The sequence below is a fragment of the Vulpes lagopus genome, chromosome 18 (genome assembly GCF_018345385.1).
Source record: "Vulpes lagopus strain Blue_001 chromosome 18, ASM1834538v1, whole genome shotgun sequence".
In the NCBI taxonomy this organism is placed as follows: domain Eukaryota; kingdom Metazoa; phylum Chordata; class Mammalia; order Carnivora; family Canidae; genus Vulpes; species Vulpes lagopus.
Window position 1 is genome coordinate 3,280,278 of NC_054841.1, and position 18,296 is coordinate 3,298,573.

At 54.6% G+C, this 18,296-nt stretch overlaps 1 protein-coding gene across 4 annotated transcripts in view; it reads right to left on the bottom strand.

The window, feature by feature from the left end:
• Window positions 1-18,296, bottom strand: part of PHACTR3 (phosphatase and actin regulator 3) — a 212,891-nt gene that overhangs the window by 39,330 nt on the left and 155,265 nt on the right. The window lies entirely within an intron of this gene.

Sequence of the window (18,296 nt, forward strand, 5' to 3'; positions counted from 1 at the left end):
CCACGGCAGAAGCTTGTAGAATGACTTTAGGTCTTCTTCAGCACGTCTGGAGGTTACTAGGTTCTGTCACTTACAAGTCAAAAAAGGAAATTTCAAAGACAAATAGCTTAAAATGAGGCTTTTCATAAATTTGAACAGCACTTCCCCGCAACCATCAGCATCGATGTGAATGAACACGTGTCCCGGTCACACACTCCAACACGGAGCGGGATGTGAAGCTGAGAAACAGCGGCCAGGAAGCCTCTCTGCCCGGACTGCCAGGAGCAAGCAAGTTTTCCCCCCATCCCAGGTGCCCTGGACACAAGTGCTTCCCTGTGCTCTGACCCAGAAGTCCCACTTCCAGGAGTCTGCCTCCCACAGCGAGTGGGATGAGCACATAAAACCACACGAAAAGGTGTTCATCCAGCATCATTCATGAAGACAGGAAACTAAACACAACCAAAAACCCCAAGACGACACTTATCAGATCACGGCACGTCGTACCACTTGGCCGTGGCAAACCCATTGAAAATTGCGGCGTGTCTGGTACTGAGCGCCAACAAGACATTCACGGGATGCTTAAAACGTCTCGCAATAGCAACTTGCACAAAAGTACGTACGTCATCCACAGAAATGCATTTGTATATGGGTACGTGTCTGATTTTGCAAATACGTGTAATATAAACTGGCAGAGAAAGGTCAGCATTTGATCATCTTATGCACTAGTTTTGCTCTTCTGTATTATATTTTTTATCACAAACATCATTTCCTTATATGAAAATAATTATTTAAAAATGAAGAACAATGTTGAGTGACATCGGCGAATGTGGTAGAAAATTCTCTCCTCCATAAAAGTAACAGGAGAGGGGCCCCTGGGTGGCTCAACAGTTGAGCATCTGCCTTTCGCCCAGGGTGTCATCCTCGAGTCCTGGGACCCCAGGATCATGCCCTGGGCGGAAGGCAGGCACCAAACCACTGTGCCACCCAGGGATCCCCGGGATCGAGTCCCACATCGGGCTCCCTGCATGGATCCTGCTTCTCCCTCTGCCTCTGTCTCTGCCTCTCTCTGTCTTTCATGAATAAATAATTTTAAAAATTCTTTAAAAAAAAAAAAAACGTAACAGGACAGATGGCAAAAATGGTCAGGGTCTACTTTTTCAGATCTCTGTAAATATCCAAATGGCGGCAGCAACACAGGGCGTGTCTACCCAAGGAAAAGAGGCTGCATCTCCCTAAGCAAGGTTTTCTCTCTCCAGCGCAAGGCTCCTCCTCCTCCAGCCCCTCAGCAGCCTTGAACTATAAGAGTTTGCATTCATGGCAAAGACCAGCCACCTGGCAGTCACTGGGCGGTGCAGATGGGCCCGGCCCCCCAGAACTGCCATCCTCTGAGCCGTCGGCTGGCTCCCCACAAGGCCCCACAAGGCCCCACAACGGTGCAAGGCTGGCTGTGCCCGATCTGGTCAGAGCTCGCCCGGCACACAATGTCTTTCCCTGGGTGCATTAGTGGAAAACGATGTTGTCTTTCCGAGGCCAACACAGTCATTTATCTTCAGACCAGTCCTGCTCAATATCCTATGGAGTTCTTTATTGGAAAAAGCCAACAAAAAAATCAACGTAGAGGCCAAAAAATTAAGTAAATTAAAAGTAAAAGACTGATGTTGCAGATCCAGGCCAACTGCAGCAAACGCTGGTGGCGCCGCTCCAATGCGCAGCTGACAGGCGGGGGGCAGGAGGCGGGGTGGTGCTGCTGCCTCTCTCCAGGTACCAAGTGGCCCCAGTGGCCACCAAGTGGCACAACCCGGGCTCCAGCGGGAAGCAGCCTTGCACGCGCCCTGCTCATGACACACCTGCACATGGAACTCTCGGCATGCCCATGGCCCCTGTCCCGTCAGCAGCCAGCACCCACCCCGGCGGAGACAAGGATGCTCTTGGAGAACCTCAACCCATCCGTCATTCCCCTCTTGTGTGAAAGGCCCCCTTCTCTCTCCCCACAGGCCACCACACCAGTCTGGTCTCCTCCCACCTCGATGGCCACACCCCAGTCTCCCTTACTGGTTCCTTGTCATCTCCCCAGCTCCACACGTTGGGGTGCCCCGGATTCGATCCTCACACCGCTCTGTGTACACCTGCTTCCCACATGACATCCTCTGTCCCATGAGACACGAAGGCCTGACTGCCAGTGGCTCGGGATTCTCCTGCACAGCCACATGCTCTCTCCCATGCTCCAGACTCGTGTGCCCACTTCCTTCGGGGTGTCCCCACCTGGGTCCCTTTCAGGCATCTCAAACTCAGCACGTCCACAGCTGAGTGCTCGCTCTCCTGCTGAAGCACACAGGCAGAGGTGACGGGATCAACATGTGACCTGGACCTGACCTCAGAGGCCACGCTCTCAGCCCCGACAGTCAAGGGTCTGCTCAGCTCAGCCGGGCACCTGCGATCCTGCGTCAGCTGCACACCTGGCACCAAAGCGAGGGCCGTGCAGCATGTGCCTGGAGAGCCTGGGCAGGCAAGGGCGGGAAATGTGCAAACAGGAGCCCGTAACGACCAGAGACGCATGATGTGTGCCTTCTATGTGTGCGTGCACATGACACTGCCAAACTACCCGTGGCCTGGGTCTGTCCTGAACTGTGGCCATCCCAGGAGCTGGAGACATTTTCACTCGAAGGGAAAAACCAATCTGCTGGGCTCATCCATGGAGAACACTGCCCCTTGTTCAATTTTTCCCGTATATACACTCAGAAAGTGCTGCTGACTTAGACGGCGCCGGGCAGGAGAAGCCACAGAGGCAGGGGGCGTGAGCTAGAGATGGGGAAAGACCTCCTGGCGGAGGCGGCATCCGAGCTGGGACCTGAAAGCTGCCCCCCGCAGCCCAGCCGTGGGTCGCAGAGCCGGCTCCACTCCATCGAAGGCCTGTGCAGGGAGATGGGCCCCCGCCTCCGAAGTGAGTGAGGGCGTGGGTTCCGCTCCCGGCCGAGACGGGGAACACGCACCGGCTTCTCCACCCAGAAGGAAAGGAAACCAAGTCAAGCCACATGAAACGGTGGTGAAGATGCTGGAACGGACAGCGATGCCAGCAGGCCAGCAACCACATAAAGCGGGCCCTACGCGTGCCCCACATTTGCACCCCCCTCCGAGCCCCGGGGACCCGGGCACACAGCCGGAGCTGAGAAGGAGAAACAGGGGAGACCCGAGTCTGCAGCGGGGCCTGGGGAGCATCGGGCCGCCCAGGCGCAGAACCGGAGCCCTGGATCGTACCAGAGGCTGCATTTAAACCTCAGTAAGGATCACGGTCAAGCGCAAGTAGTGCGAGCGTCCTCCTCAGAGGCCGCGGCTCTCAGGTGGACAACAAAGCAGGACGGAGCGAGACGCTGCCGATGGGACATTCGTCGTGCAGGCGAAGGCTTTGCGGACGAGAAGTACAAGGGGATGGGTGGGGGTCGCTAGGCCCTGGGCCCGGGGGAGCCGAGGGGCAGGATTCCCAGCCCAGATCCGAGCCGGGGTGAAGGGACTGCCCCGGAGCCGGAGCGGGGTAACTGCACAGGCGGCTGGAAGATGCCAGCATCCGTGAGCCTAGCAGAGGCTCGAGACCACGGAGCGAACCTGACGGGCTGGGAGCAGAGACGGGTAGAGCTGGAGCTTCACTCCAAGGAGGAGCGAAGGAGCTGGAAGAAAAAGCAGATGAAGTGGGCAAGGAAGTGGAAGACACGGACACCACGTTCAAGCAGCTGGGTCTGACGGGCGTTTCTAGAAACCCCACTTGGGGGACACACCACCCCCTCAAGCCGCCGGGCCGCGCTTCTCAGGTAACCACTGCAGTCTCCATGAACTTAAAAGTATTCCGGGCGTATAAAACGTGCTCTCCGACCGGACGGAAAGGAGACTGGGCGCTGGCAACAAAAAGATCTCCAGAAAAGTCCCCAAATCTTTGGAAACTGCATAAAAATCTTTGGAATAACCCACAGGGCCAAGAAGAAACCGAAAGGGAAATTAGAAAATATTTTGAAGTGAATAAAAATGCAACAACCTATCGAAATGGCGTTGGGGGAGATTTTACAGCATTAAGCGGTTATCTTCGGAAAGGAGAAAGCCTTCGAACCAACGACCTCAGATTCTATCTCAAGAAACCAGAGAAAGAAGAACCCAATTAAACCCAAGGAAGTAGAAGGAATCATAAAGATCAGAGCAGAGACCAGTGAAAGCGAGAACGAACGTAATGAAAAAAAGAAAAATTGAAACTAAAACCTGGTTCTTTTGTTTTGTTTTGGTTTTTTTGTTTTGTTTTTCTTAAAGATTTATTTATTTATTTATTTATTCATGATAGATGTAGAAAGACATAGAGAGAGAGGCAGAGACACAGGCAGAGGGAGAAGCAGGTTCCACGCCGGGAGCCCGACGCGGGACTCAATCCCAGTACCCCAGGATCATGCCCTGGGCCAAAGGCAGGCACCGAACCTCAGAGCCACCCGGGGATCCCCCAAAAGCTGGTTCTTGGAGAAGAGCAATAAAATTGATAAAACTCTGGACAGACTTATTGGGGGGGGACAGAGAAAGGGGGGGAAGGAGGGGACAGAGGGAAGGGAGGGAGGGCGAGGGAGACAGAAGGGGGAGAAGTCATCAACATGGGGAAGGAAGACAGGTGAGACCTCCATCGGGTTCTACTCGAACCACCAAGGTTCACTCGAGAAGAAATATAAAATCAGAATAGACCTTTATCTGCTAAAAAAGATTGAATTCGTAGTTAAAAACCTTCCCCCACAGATGAAAACCCTCCCTGCGGGCCCAGCTGGAGGCCCTGACGATGAAGTATATAATAAATAATACCAATGCTGTACAAATTATCTCAGAAAGTTGAAAAAAAGGAGAGCCCTCTAAAGCCCACACTATGAAGCTAGGATTTAGTGGCGTTAAAACCAGAAGAGATACTGGAGTCGAAGAAAAACTGAAAGGCTGACAGATCTCACGAACACGGATATAAAATCAACAACAGTTTTAGGAAATCAAACCTGAGAATTTATTTAAAAAAAAAACAAAAACGGTAATACACCATGACCAACGGGGACACAAGGTGGCTTAGGCTTCGAAAGGCAAATCCCCGGGATTCCCCAGGTCAGAAGCTTAAGGGAAAACCACAGGATCCCATCCGTGGAGCACCTGGGCCTGCGGGGAGCCTGCCTCTTAGAGCGGGAAGGGGCCACACCCGTGACGGTGAGGCTCACGGACAAGGGGCTGCGCAGGTCAGAGCCTCCAACAGGTGCAAGTACGGACGTCCACTCGCCCGGCGACAGAAGTAATGGGGACTTGTCGCCGGCAGCTTAAGCTGAAAGTCCTATTAGGAGGGAAAGGATCCCCTTCCCAGCCACATCTCACCTCCAGAAGAAACCACCACTGTGTGTGTTAGATCCCCTTCCAGACCTACTTCTACACACTGGACAACTTCTCTCACTTCAGTTTTCTTTTCTTTTCTTTTCTTTTTTTAAGATTTTATTTACTTGTTCATGAGAGACACAGAGGGAGAGAGAGAGAGGCAGAGACACAGGCAGAGGGAGAAGCAGGCTCCAGGCAGGGAGCCCAACGCAGGACTCAATCCCGGGACTCCAGGATCACACCCTGGGCTGAAGGCGGCGCTAAACTGCTGAGCCACCCGGGCTGCCCGCAGTGAGAGTGGGATCACGCCGTCGCCGGCTCCCTGCCCTGCGTGGTCCCATGCACACACCTGGCAACCAATCCAGGTGAACCAATCCAGCTCCTGCCCCTTCAGGGTCACAGATTATCCCAGAGCATGACAGTCACATAACCTGCCACCCGCTAAGCCAGACTCCCAGGAAGGGACAGCTAGGTGTTGGTTTTTGCTCTTTCACCAAAGCGGCAGGGACGGTCCCCCCTCCTGTACCCCCAGCCCAGTCCTGGGGGACGGAGACGCCGGAGCCAAAGCAGGGCTGACGAGAGCTCTGACAGGTGCTCCGATCCCCCTCCTCCGGCTTCCCTGCCTTGCCGTGGCTTCCAGAGCCACGATCTCGGTGCCTCCTGGGAAGGAGGCGGAAACGTAACGGGGGCCGCGGATATGTAACCACATATGGCTGCAAAGCTCTGCAATTATGGATACAGTTGCCATGAGATCGCTTTTTCTCAATAAGAAGCACTTTGGAATTTATCCTAAGGATGTAATAATGGAGATGCTCAAGCCTGCGCGCCGAGGAGGCACCTGCACCCTCACACGGCTAACCCGGCCCAACCTGGGGATCCCGGCACCCGGTGGGCTCAGGCCCCATGAGCTGATGCACGGGAGAAGGAGCAAGGAGGCTGGGTGCCAGGAGACAGGCAAGGATGGCAGGGGTCCCCCGCGTGAGAAGGGCCCATAGCCTGTCCTGGCACAAGCAGCAACCCTAGAGGGCCACTTGGCGTCGTTTTAGCCACCGTACACTCTGTCCCTAGAACTTGCATTCAGCTCCCTCTACGGTCTGCTTCTCTAAGATGCTCCGTCTGTTCCTTCATCGTGGCCCTTAAGAGCATGAACGTACAACTGCAGGTCCGGTGGCCTTGACCGGGTCCTTCAGGCCGCGTCCCCTGCGCCTACGGCTTGGGCTTTCCCGGCCTGGGGGAGACCATCCCTTGTACTCATCCAGGTCTGTCCGGGGCCTGGGCTGGGTCCCCCTGCACCCCGACGCCCAGCCTCACAGCCCAGGCCTCTCTCCCACCAGCAACCAGCGCCAAGCCTCATGGATTTCTGCCTGCTGGGTGCACGGGCCCCCGGCTCACTGAATCTCCATGCACACGTACGGGGACCCCGTCGCCCAGCTCATCTGCCCCAATTCCCTGTCCTACAGATTCCAGCTGCCTCCACAGCCCAGGGCCTCCTCAGCCTCCTGGCCACGCGGAGGCCCCCTCCTGCACCCCCACAGGGAGAAGCCCAGGCAGAAAGGCGGACGACCAGTGTGGGGTCACCCTGCGCATCCCCCGTCTCCCAAGGACGGCCTCCTGCACCGCTGCACAGGGCCCCCGGGCAGCGGCCTCCCACACCCATTCCAGTTTCACAGCTGCTTCTGGTGGAAGGGCAGCTACCCCTGCTCTGCCCAGGCCCGAAGCAGAAGCAGCAGCGCCGAGCCCTTCCTCAAACAACAGGGGCAACCGTGCGCTCGTCCTGCAATTCTAAGCGGGTGACTCTGTGCACCCCACGTCTCCACATCCCCAGGGCTCTTTGAGGTCCGGCTTCAGGAAGAAGCAAGGGTGCTCTGCTTCCTCCAGCAGCCGTGCTCACGTGGGAGGGGGTGGGAGCCGGGGCCTGTGCCTCGGGCCACCGCAACCTGGCCGTGTGGCCGAACCAGCTGCTTCAGCTCCTGGCCTTCAGTTTGTCACCAGTGAGACGGGGTAGCAGCCCAGTCACATGACCTCTGTCTCCGCGGAGGGCCTACGGTGTGCTGGGCACGGGGTCCAGAATGGTACAGAAATGGGGTGCAGGGGGAATGGCAACCACTCAGCCCCGGAAGGAAGGAAGGAAGGTAGGAAGGAAGGAAGGAAGGGGGGCGGGAGGGAAGGAAGGAAGGAAGGGAGGAAGGGAGGGAGGAAGGGAGGGAAAGGAAAGGAGAGGAGAGGAGGAAGGAAGGGAGAGAGGGAGGTAGGGAAAGAGAGAAACAAAGAGGAAGGACCCTGCGGTCAGCAGAACCAAGGCCGTCAAGATGTCCACTTCCCGACCCCAGGAAGGCAGATGTCCTCGTGCGTCCTCAGAAGGCGCGGAGCCAGCTGACAGCTTCAGCTTGGCCCCGAGCGACCTCGGGACTGCAAGATGATAACTCATCTTACCTAAAACCACCAAGTACGGCAGTTTGTTTGGCAGCAAGACGACCAGTGAAACTCTTATATCTGACCCGCACCGTCTCCATGCTCGTGTGGCCCCGTCTCCATCCTGGCCCCACAGGGCCTTGGGCTAACTGTCCAGGGAGGAGGCCACGCCCTTCTGAGGGAAACTGAGGCTCTCTAGAAGGGAGCGCCCCAAGGCCCTGCACAGTGACGGCAGAGCTCCCAGGGCCCCCCAGCTGCAGGGGATGAGCCACCCCTGGGGGACGAGCGGGCGAAACAGAGAGTCACCTAGAAGCCTCCATCACCACGGGGCGAGGATATCCACGTCTCTGAACCAACGGCCTTTGGGCCTGAGAGACTGCATGAGGTTTGATGACCTGCGTGAGGGAACAGAAATGTCACACACCACCTGGGTGTCGTTGGAAGTAGGGGATGAAGGGGGAGCATGGAAAACAAGTGCAAGTAGCTCTGAGGATCATCCAGGGACACCCAACATTTGTCTCTGCCAGACATCACTTGGCCTTACCATGCATGCAAGAGGTGCTCAATAAATGCTCTTGAGTGACGGTGGGGTTCCTGGTTGACCATGAGCTGGGCAGGGGATCCTTCCTCTCCCCTGATGTCTCTCGGAGCCAGGGGCCCCGCCACCTCCACTCCTGCCCACTTCTCTCTGACTCTGTCTCCCCTGCCCCAGTGCTATGGACTGAACGGTGCCCTCCCCCGAAATCCATGGCTGGGAGCCCTACTCCTGCTGTGCCTGGGTCAGGAGACGGGGGGGGGGGAGGGGGGGGGGTCTCCGGAGGGAACGAAGTTCAGAGGCCCTGGTCGGATCACCCCGGTGTCCTTAGAAGAGAGGAGACCCTGAAGTTGCCAAGCCTCCCCTTGTGCACACCAGGGAAAGGACCCGGGAGGACACGGAGACAGGGTGGCTGTCTGCAAGCCAGGAAACGGGCCCCGGCGCCAAGCAGGTCTCGGGCCTCCAGAGCCACGAGAGGAGGAATACGTGATGTCGGAGCCTCCCCGTGTCCAGCACGTGGTCCAGCTGCTGCACCCTGTCAGCTCCTCACCTCCCCCCACGCCAGGCCAGGGCCCCCCTCATGCCCCCCATCTTCCTCCCACCGCCCACACCCTGCCACAGCCTGGCCACCTTCCTTCTTCCCTTCTTTGCCTTGATTGCCTCAAGAAGGGACAGCAGCAGTCCCTGCACCCCACCAGGCTGCCACGGGGGTCGGGTGGTGGTCTGCACGGAAATGCCTGGAAAACCACCATGGCAGGAAGTAACGTCCCAAAGAAAATGTGGTTCAGCAGCTATAGGTCATCGCCGGGCCTGTGAGTCCCTCCCCATGGGGCCGCTCGGTGCCAGGTTGTCCCAAAGGCCTCCCCTCCCAGCATCCTGCCTCCCAGCGACTGTCTGCGGTGCCAGCTGGCATCTGCGGGGGCAACGGCCGGGGTGCCAGGGCCCAGGTGCTCTGCGGGGAGGCCAGCCGAGCCCTAACTCGGTACCGGGGACTTCACAGGACTCCCCACAAGGAGGTTCCAATCCGCCCTCTGCTGTATTTACAATATTCTTCAACTAACCGTACAGTTCAGCTTTTGCTTTTCTCAGACGTGTCCCCCGGGAGAGGATCCCAGAGCCCACGGAGAGGGTCACCTTTTCTTTCAGCTCAGGCAGGGCAGGAACTGCTCTCCCCACACCCACGTCCACATCCGTCCAGCCCGAGGTCCCAGGATTTCTCACCCAGACGCCCTCTCCGGACCCCCTGCCTCTACGCCGAAAGGCAGCTTTGCAACGTTAGCAGGGAGCTCCTTGGACAGTCTAGTTTGCTCTTCGAGTCCTCGGCCCAGAGCTGGGACATGCTTAAGAAACTTTAAAAAAAAATTCTAGCTCTTACACTATTTTACACCAAGGATGAACCCTGGACCACGCGCATCAGAGTCACCCCCCAGCCCACCTGCAGGCTCAGACATGCTGACTCTCGGGGTGCCGTAGGTCAGGCGGCCGCAGGAGAGGTTAATTCTTACAGAGGCTATTCCGTGTCCTCCTTCCTCCCCCTGCTACTATTGCTGCGCACGTCTGAGGATGTGTGTACAGGCAACGTACAAACACTGGGGTGCACCTCAGAAAACCGTATGAACTGCTCTTTACATCATTGGTGCTACGGGCCAAGCTGGTCACAGTCCACTGAGAGTCGCCTGACAGGTCGCCCCGTCCTCGGGGAAAGCCGAGCCCCTGATGGTCACCACCTGTGGGAGGCCACAGGGGCTCTATCTTGGTTCGACTCATCATGTGATTCACAAGGCGATCACGGACGCGATGCCTCCCTCGTCTGCTCAGGACACCGGGCGGCCCAAGAGTCCAATGGGTGCGCACGCCCCCGCTCACGCAGCTCCCCAGAACTGCCCCCACCCCCAGGGGCTGCAGCTCGGGTGGCGGGATCGGGCAGGGGAGGGAGCCGCCCTGGAGCCGCCCCAGGATCACTTCCTCCTGGGACAGCCCCCCGGGCTGAGTTGCCAGGGTCCCCTCAAGCCTCACTACACTTGGGCTCTTAAGTGTTTATTGCTCACTTCTGGTCTTTCCAAACCAGAGGTGATGTGACAATCATGGTGATTTTTTTGCACCCAACACGATCGGCTGGTGACGCCGTGGCGGGTATCCTTGGGCTTGTCGGGTCACCTGGGAACCCAGAAAGTGAGAGAGAGTAAGAGCCTCACGTTAACCCTTTGCTCCACAACACAGACCCTCTGGCGCACAGGCCGGGCACCCGCACCCACGCCAGCTTCCCAAGTCCACCCCCATCTGCCGTGTCTGAGACTTCACCCACCTGGCAAATGCTCCTTCATCCTTCAAAACCCCGAGGAGGCCTCCTCTGCCCTCCCCATGATGTTGCCCCCCCACCCCTCCTGCACCTGGCAAGCTCTTACCACCTGTTCCACGTGATACTGAGGCCTCAAGGCAGGGAGGTGCCTTCCCAAAAGTGGCCTCTGTCTATTTGCAGATGATAAAGAAGGACAGGCTCTTCTGGAAGGCCAAGCAGCACAGCCGGGCGGAAATTACACCGAGGGTCTTAGACCCGCATGCAAACCCTCGCATCCTGGAGGGTGGGGAGCGTCCCTCCTCCCGCTGCCCCTCCCGCTCCCAGGACTGGATTCACGAAGGCGCAGCAGGGAACAGGTGCTTCCTGGTCTCCCCGGAGGGGGCCGTCAGCACAGCCCCCACGGTGCTCTCCCCACACTGGGCCAATGTGCAAAAGGCACACACATACCAACCTGGCACCTACTTCCAGGACTTTCTCCCGGGGATGCATTCACAACATCGCCTGATGGGGAAGAGGCCGGCCAGACGCGGTGTCCCCCACCCGGGGACAACGATCCAGAGGAGCACAGAGGCCCTCCCGGCCTCCTGCGTGCCTGTGTGCCTGTGGGAGATGCTCTCCCCACATCTGCACCCAGCCAGGGGGCTGCCCCCTGCTCCCCCGGCCCTCTCCAGGACCGCTGGCAACTCTGGTGGACCTCTTGGAGGAGGCTCTTGGAGGAGGCTCGGCCCTCGCACGCGGGTGCTGCCCTCTCCGTCAGCCCCAGCTGGTTCTTTCCAAATCTGCTTAGGAAAGGAACAAAGAGTAAGGCCTACACCCATGCCTGTTATCCTTAACTTTCTAACGAGTACAAAGTAAATGTACGTCTCTGCAAGTCCCTCCAGAGCGTCCCGGAGAAACCATAAGCACCTGGCGCTCCAGAAGATTACGTCACTTTGTAATTTGGCACAGATTAAGATGAAAGTAGAGCACTGTAGGTCTTACGGTCTTCCCCTAAATAGAATCAGAAAGACACCACCACGGGGTAGGAGTGAGCACCCGCATCGCTTTGCGAAGCACCTCAGCCCCCACTCCGTCTTCTAGAACTTGAGCTGGACACCTCGAATGATGCAGGGTGGGCGTGTTTCCCGCAGGGGCCTGGGGCTCCAGCTAGAAGACCCCATCGAGGCTCCGGCCTGGGGCCAGGAAGTGTGCACTCGTGTGTGCTCAGGCCGTCGGCGTTCCTGTTTTACCTTGAAGATGCTTAACGCACGTCTACACCACTTTTATATTTGTGGCTTTCATTGGCCGTTTTGACTACGACCTAATTGGTTGGTCCCGATCACACTAGGTAAGGAAATATCCGCTTTCTCACGGATTTTCTTCCCTTTGATTGTGTGCTCATACGTGGGTGAGTTTATTTTACATAATTCACAAAAGCAACCATTTTCAAGTTCTTTCTGTCATCTCACAACCACCTTGGATGCACTTCATGCTCTGGAGCTGGAACATTCTGCTGAATGCCTGCATTCACTGCAGACCTGGGATAAGTCGCTGATTGACGCCCGCTCGGAGCGTTTCCATCTTTCCTATCACAACGGTCACACGGCGAACATCCAGAGGTGCCAGTGCTTCTCCACCAAAGGCAGCTGCTCCCCTCTGGGGCCCTTGGGCACTGTCTGGAGGCATCTGGGGATGTCACGACGGGGGATGGGCTGCTCCTGGCACTGGGTGTGTCAAGGCCAGGGATGCGGCTGCAGTGCACAGGACACCCCCACCCTGCAGGGAATCACTGGGCACCAAATGTCCCTTGTACCAGGGCGGAGCAACCCTGGTGCATATAAAGCATCACTCATGAGCGCCGGGATACTGGGGGACAGGTTCCCCCGGCTTTGCTGCCAGAAGACAGAGCACAAACATGATAACTGCAACGGCTCTTTAGGGAGGTCACTTCGATCTGTGGTGACACCAAAGCGCACGGAAGCGCATACCTCCCCTCCCTGGTTCGCCACACATGGTCTTGTGTTGCTTTGGAGTCCGAGGTACCAGGGCTGCAGACAGACTCCACCGTCTGTCCCCTCGGGCTTCTCTGTGGACCTTCACTGTCCCCAAAGAACAGCATTTGGGGTAATCAGGCCCCACAGATTACTGCCAAGGTTCCATCAGCCACCACCCGGTGCTGAGCACAGCCGGGGACCAGTCACCCCCCGGGGCTGCTGTTACTGACCTCACTGACAAGCTGATAAGCGCCCCCTGCTGGTACAGTTAGCAACATGTGGGAGCAGAGGGGAGCAGACGTGTGGGGTTTGGAGACGGGGCGACACACAACAGCACTGCAAGTAGCATCAGGGCAGGGGCAAGGTGGACAAGTTGCTTCCTATACTGGTTACATCCTGAGCAAGAGCCGGTGGGCTGTGCCCCCTCCACCTCCTCCCAGAGGTCCTGTCCACTGCCACGATGTTCAGGGCAGGCCTGGTGTCTCACAGGCAAGTGTCAGGTGTCAGGGACATGAAATCAAGGAATCCAGGATGCCTGCTATTACAAGGTGATGGGCATCAGGGCCCGGGGGCTCTGACCTACGCTACACCCCTTCACGTTTCCACATGAAAAGGAGCAGTGAGGACACAGATGACACCAGCCACCACGTGAGCCCTGCAGATGGTCACAGGTGACAGCTCGTCAGTCCCCTGGAAACCTGGCCAGGGAGGCCCAACCGTCCCCATGAGTTATAGACAAGGACGCCATGACCTGGGAGTCCTCCTCTCCTGGTCAGGGACAGGTGGTTCACAGCAGGTGCCACCGGAGACCCTCTTGGGGCAAAGGGCCACTCAGCCCATCCTGCCAAATGGGCACCCAGCAATTGCCAATTCTCTGTGTCCTTGTTCCATCCTAAAGCCACATCCAATGACACAAATGTATGGCTTACACTTCCCAACGGAGGACATGCCTGTTCGGCCACAGGGACACAGACACTCCGGTTAAACTAACAAACTGGCCGAGGGAACAAGGAACATATCAGCTACAGAATGCTGACAAAATTGGAGGCAAAGCTCTTTCAGACCCCGTGCGTGGTGGCACTCAGGCTATCCCCTGATCTTGCCTGCTCATCAATGATGGTGACAATGCTGGTTATTGTTGCCACACCAGTTTGAGCACAAAGAGTCAGGACTCCACTGGGTCCCTTCTAATCATCAGAATAACCTCCTTAACACTCCTACTTTACAGATGGTGTTTCTGAGGCACAGAGAGGTTAATGGAGTCATCCAAGGTCACAGAGCTACAAGGGATACATCCTGACATGTAGAGAGGTTGCAGCCCTACAAAAGTCTCTCTGCACAGAGTAAACCTGGAGAAGAAGGCGCATCGCACAGCCAGCCCTCAATCATGAAATTGCTGATGTTCCAGACTCATTGTCTGGGGAGGTGTTGGGAGGTGGGGCCTCTGGGAGGTGCTTAGGTCATGAGGGTGGAGCCCCTGTGATGGGATTTGAGCCTTTTCCAAACACACACCAGACAGCATGTTCCTCCCTCCGTCCCTCCACCACGTGAGGACACAGCAAGAAAACAGCCATCTGCTAACCAGGAAGCAGCCCTCACGAGACCCTACAGCTGCTGGCACCTTGGTCTTGGCCTTGCCAGCCTCCAGAACTGTGAGGAAATAAATGTTGTTGAAGCCACCGAGTCTACGGTATTTGTCACAGCAGGCGGAACAGACTAAGACACCCCACGTGAAGGGAGTGGGGGACCTGCTCCATCACAACGTGGACCATGGCGAGACATGCCTGCATGTCCTGCTCTGTGGATTTGCTGTGGCGCATGCCCAGGGCATGAACTGTCTGCAGGAAGGGACAAGTGGCCCAGGTTGCTGGGAGAGCTCTGGGACAGTCTGCTCCCCGACACTGCTAACTCCTCCTCCTGCAGCGATGCTTGCTGTGCAGCCCCTCCCCCTTGCTGTTCCCTCACCGAGCCATCTCCTGAGCACCCACTAGGTGCCATCCACAGGGCCACGGCACGGACAGTGGACAAGGAGGATAGATGCGGTCCGAGCTCAGAATAGGAGAAAAGAGAAAAAACAAACTTTTTCACAGATTTTGAATTGAATCTTGGTGTGGCAAGAGCATAAAAACTGTTCCTTGTAAAATTCACCTGAGTGAGCAAAATGTGCTTTCTGGGTCTGCCTATAAGGATCCTGAAGTCACCACTCGTCCTAACAGCAAGTAAAAACCTGAATAGACTGAGAAATCAACTCTTCTAGGATCTGTGGGAGAGGAGAGGACACAGGGCCAACCACTGCCCCTAAGAACGGAGACAGTCAGGTAGACACTGAGTCATGGCTGCCCAGGGCAGACTCAGTGGGCAGAGGCCTCCAGGGGCCCAGCGCCGGGGTGGGAAACCTGAGCAGAACTGAGGACTTGCTGGAGGCTCAGGTGGACAAGTGTGAGAGTTAAAACGGGGCCCAGTCAGAGGGGCCCCTGCAGTACTGTGAGTTTTACCACCAGGAGCTCCACCAGGTTCCCACGGTGAGTGTCTGAAGAAGGATCCCTCCTGCTTCCTTCCAGCAGGGGACAGGGAGGAGGCCATCTGAAACAGCCCAGAACACTCCATTCTCCCCAACAAGGTCTCCCGCTGGGGAAACCAGTTCACCTGAGTCTAACCCACTGGGGTGTCATCAGAGCCTAACAGACCTAGTGGAAGGAAGACACCCAACTCCAGCCCACGAGAGCCATCCGGTCCCACCCGAGGTGGGAAACACTTGTGAGGCTTGCAGTCCAGAGGCCTGGCCACGGAAACAGTGAGACCAGGCCACGGGCCCTCCCCGGGCCTCCCCTCCACATAACCAAAGCCCCGTTCACAGCAGCTCCTTTGCCCCGGGGCGTCAGGTCCAGCTACCAGGAAAACATGACACGGCACACCAAAAGGCAAAATCACAATTGGAAGGGAGGGAACAGTAAAACCAGGTGTGGCAGGGACGCTGGGATCATCCGACCAGGAATTTAAAACAACCCTGACTAACCTGCTAAGGGCACTAATGGATAAAGCAGATGGCATGCGAGAACAGACAAGCAACTTCAGCAGAGACAGAAATTCTATGAAAGAATCATAAAAATGCTAGAGATAAAACAACAACAACAACACTGTAACACTGAAGAATGCCTTTGATGCGCTGATTAGTAGAATGGCCACAGCTAAGGAAAATCTCTGAATTTGAGAACATCTCAACAGAAACTTTAAAAACTAAAAAGCAGAGAAAAAAAATCTAAAACAAAACAAGAGGTCAGAATATCCAAGGATTGACTGACAATTACAAAAGATGTAGCATTCACAGAATGGGAATACCAGAAGGAGAAGAAAGAGGAAAGAATAGAAAAAAATCTTTGAAATAATGTCAGACAATTTCTTCAAATTAATGTCAGACACCAAACCACAGATCCCAGAATCCCAGAGAACATCAAGCAGGGTACATGCCAAGACAACAACAACAACTATGGTTTGGCATAACATCTTCAAACCACAGAAAATAAAAAATAACGAAAAAATATCCTGTAGGAAGCTAAAAGAAAAAACATTTACAGAAGAACTAAGAAAACATTTCTATCCAGCTTCTCGTCAGAAACCATGCAGGCAAGAACAGAGTGAAATAAAATCTTGAAAGTATTTGGATAAAAAAACACACCAACCTAGAATTTTACAGAAAGTGAGAAATTATCGTTCAAAGGTGAAGGAGAAGCAAAGACTTAGTGAGACAAACAAAAATCAGAGGGATTTGTTGCACCTAGATCTGTCTTGCATGAGATGTTAAAATAATCTTTTAGGGAAGGAAAATAATGTAGATCAGAAACTTGGATCTGCATAAAGAAAGGAAGAGCATCAAAGAGGAAACAGAGATCCTATCTGTTGATAGAAAAACTTTTATTATTCTATTTCTTAATTTATCTAACAGATATCACTTTATTCAAAATAGTAGCAACAATGTATTCAACTACATATACTTCTGTATTTATCATATACTTGTATGCTTATGTACATACCTTATCTGTATATATATGTGCTTTTATGTAAGCGAAGGGAGTGACAGCAATGATACAAAGAACAGAAGAAGGAATCAGGATGATCTCATTACTCACACATTCTGTGGTCTAGTGTTAACTTAAAAGTGGACCTGGATTATGTGTATAATATATAATATATATAAACTCAAAGACAACCACAAAGAAAAAGTATAACTGATATATAAAGAAGGGAGAAATGAAATTATAAAAAATTCTAATTAAAACCACAAAAGGTAGGGATTGCTGGGAAGATGGCAAAGTAGGAGAACCCTAAGCTCACCTCCTCCCATCGGCACAACTAGATAACATTCACATCAGTGTAAATAACGCAGAAAATCCAAAGACTGGCAAAACAAACTCCCCCACTAAATGTAGAAAAGTGGGCAAGTCAAAGAGGGTAGGAAGGGCAGAAACATGTGGGGAGCTAAATGGATCACAGGTGTGTCTATGGGAAGGAGGGACCCAGAGAGGCCCAGAGTAGAAGAAGACTATCACACCAGGGAGCCTGCACGGGGAAGAGGATTCACCATAATATCTGGCTTTGAAAACCAGAAAGGCTGAATTTCTTGAGTTCTTACAAGAAGTGGGACTTAAAACCTGTAATTTAAAAAAATCAACAGGCAAGAGGAAACTGAGTCCCTGCCCTTAAAGGGACAGCATAACAAACAGTCCATGGAGATGCAGTATAGAAGCAGCAGTTTGAAAAACTCCTAGGGCATACTAGAGGGCATGTTATTTACTCATCTCAGAGCATGTTCCAGAGGGACAGAGATTGCAGGGAGACTCTATCAGGAGCAAAGGAACTGGCAGGACCATCTCCCTCCCCTGCCCCACAGCAAAAACACACTGCCACTCGAGGGAACCAGCACAGCACCTATACTCACTTCCTAACTTGCTTACCCATGCCCATCCCCCACCACACTTCAAAGGATTCACCCCCTACAGGCTGCACGTCTCCTCCCCCAGAGGACCAATGCAAACCTTGCTAACACTGCATCTCACCTCGCTTGCTTTGTGGATCCACACCTTCCAGTATGCTCTTGGCCAGAGCCCATCCAAAGTGGTACCACAAGCCTGGCAGCACGCATCCCTGACAGGGGCCAGAACTATTCCAAATAGACTCCTGCCCCCAAGGAGAGGAAAAGATAACCATACACACCAATCACACCACAGACCCCTGATAGTGGGCTGGGGGCAGACAGTTGGTCTGACTATAGGCCCCGCCCACCAACAAAAGCATCTCAGGGAACAACAAGGGGAGGGTGCTCTGCAGTTTAGTGCTACTGTATCCCTGGCAAATGCCTGGTCTGACTCAGTTCAAGCCTGAGGAGTCCCCAGACTGTCCCTCTAATTACACAGGTAGCAAACACTGCCCACAGCAAGAAAAGAGAGTCACTGCAGGTGACTGGACTAAACGAAAAAATGGCTCAGCCACAACAGTAGGGTACATGCAACACATAGGAGACACCCCTGAAGTATCAGGTTCTGGGGAACAAGGGACACTGCACTGCAGGGTACCACAGGACCCCTTCTTCATAAGGGCACTATGGTCAAGAGCAGTAAACAGGCAGACTTTTGTAACATTGATAAAGAGAGTTAGACAAAATGAGGTCACAGAGGACTATTTTCCAAGTAAAAGGTGAGGACAAAACCACAAGAAACCTAAGCAAAAAAAAAAAAAA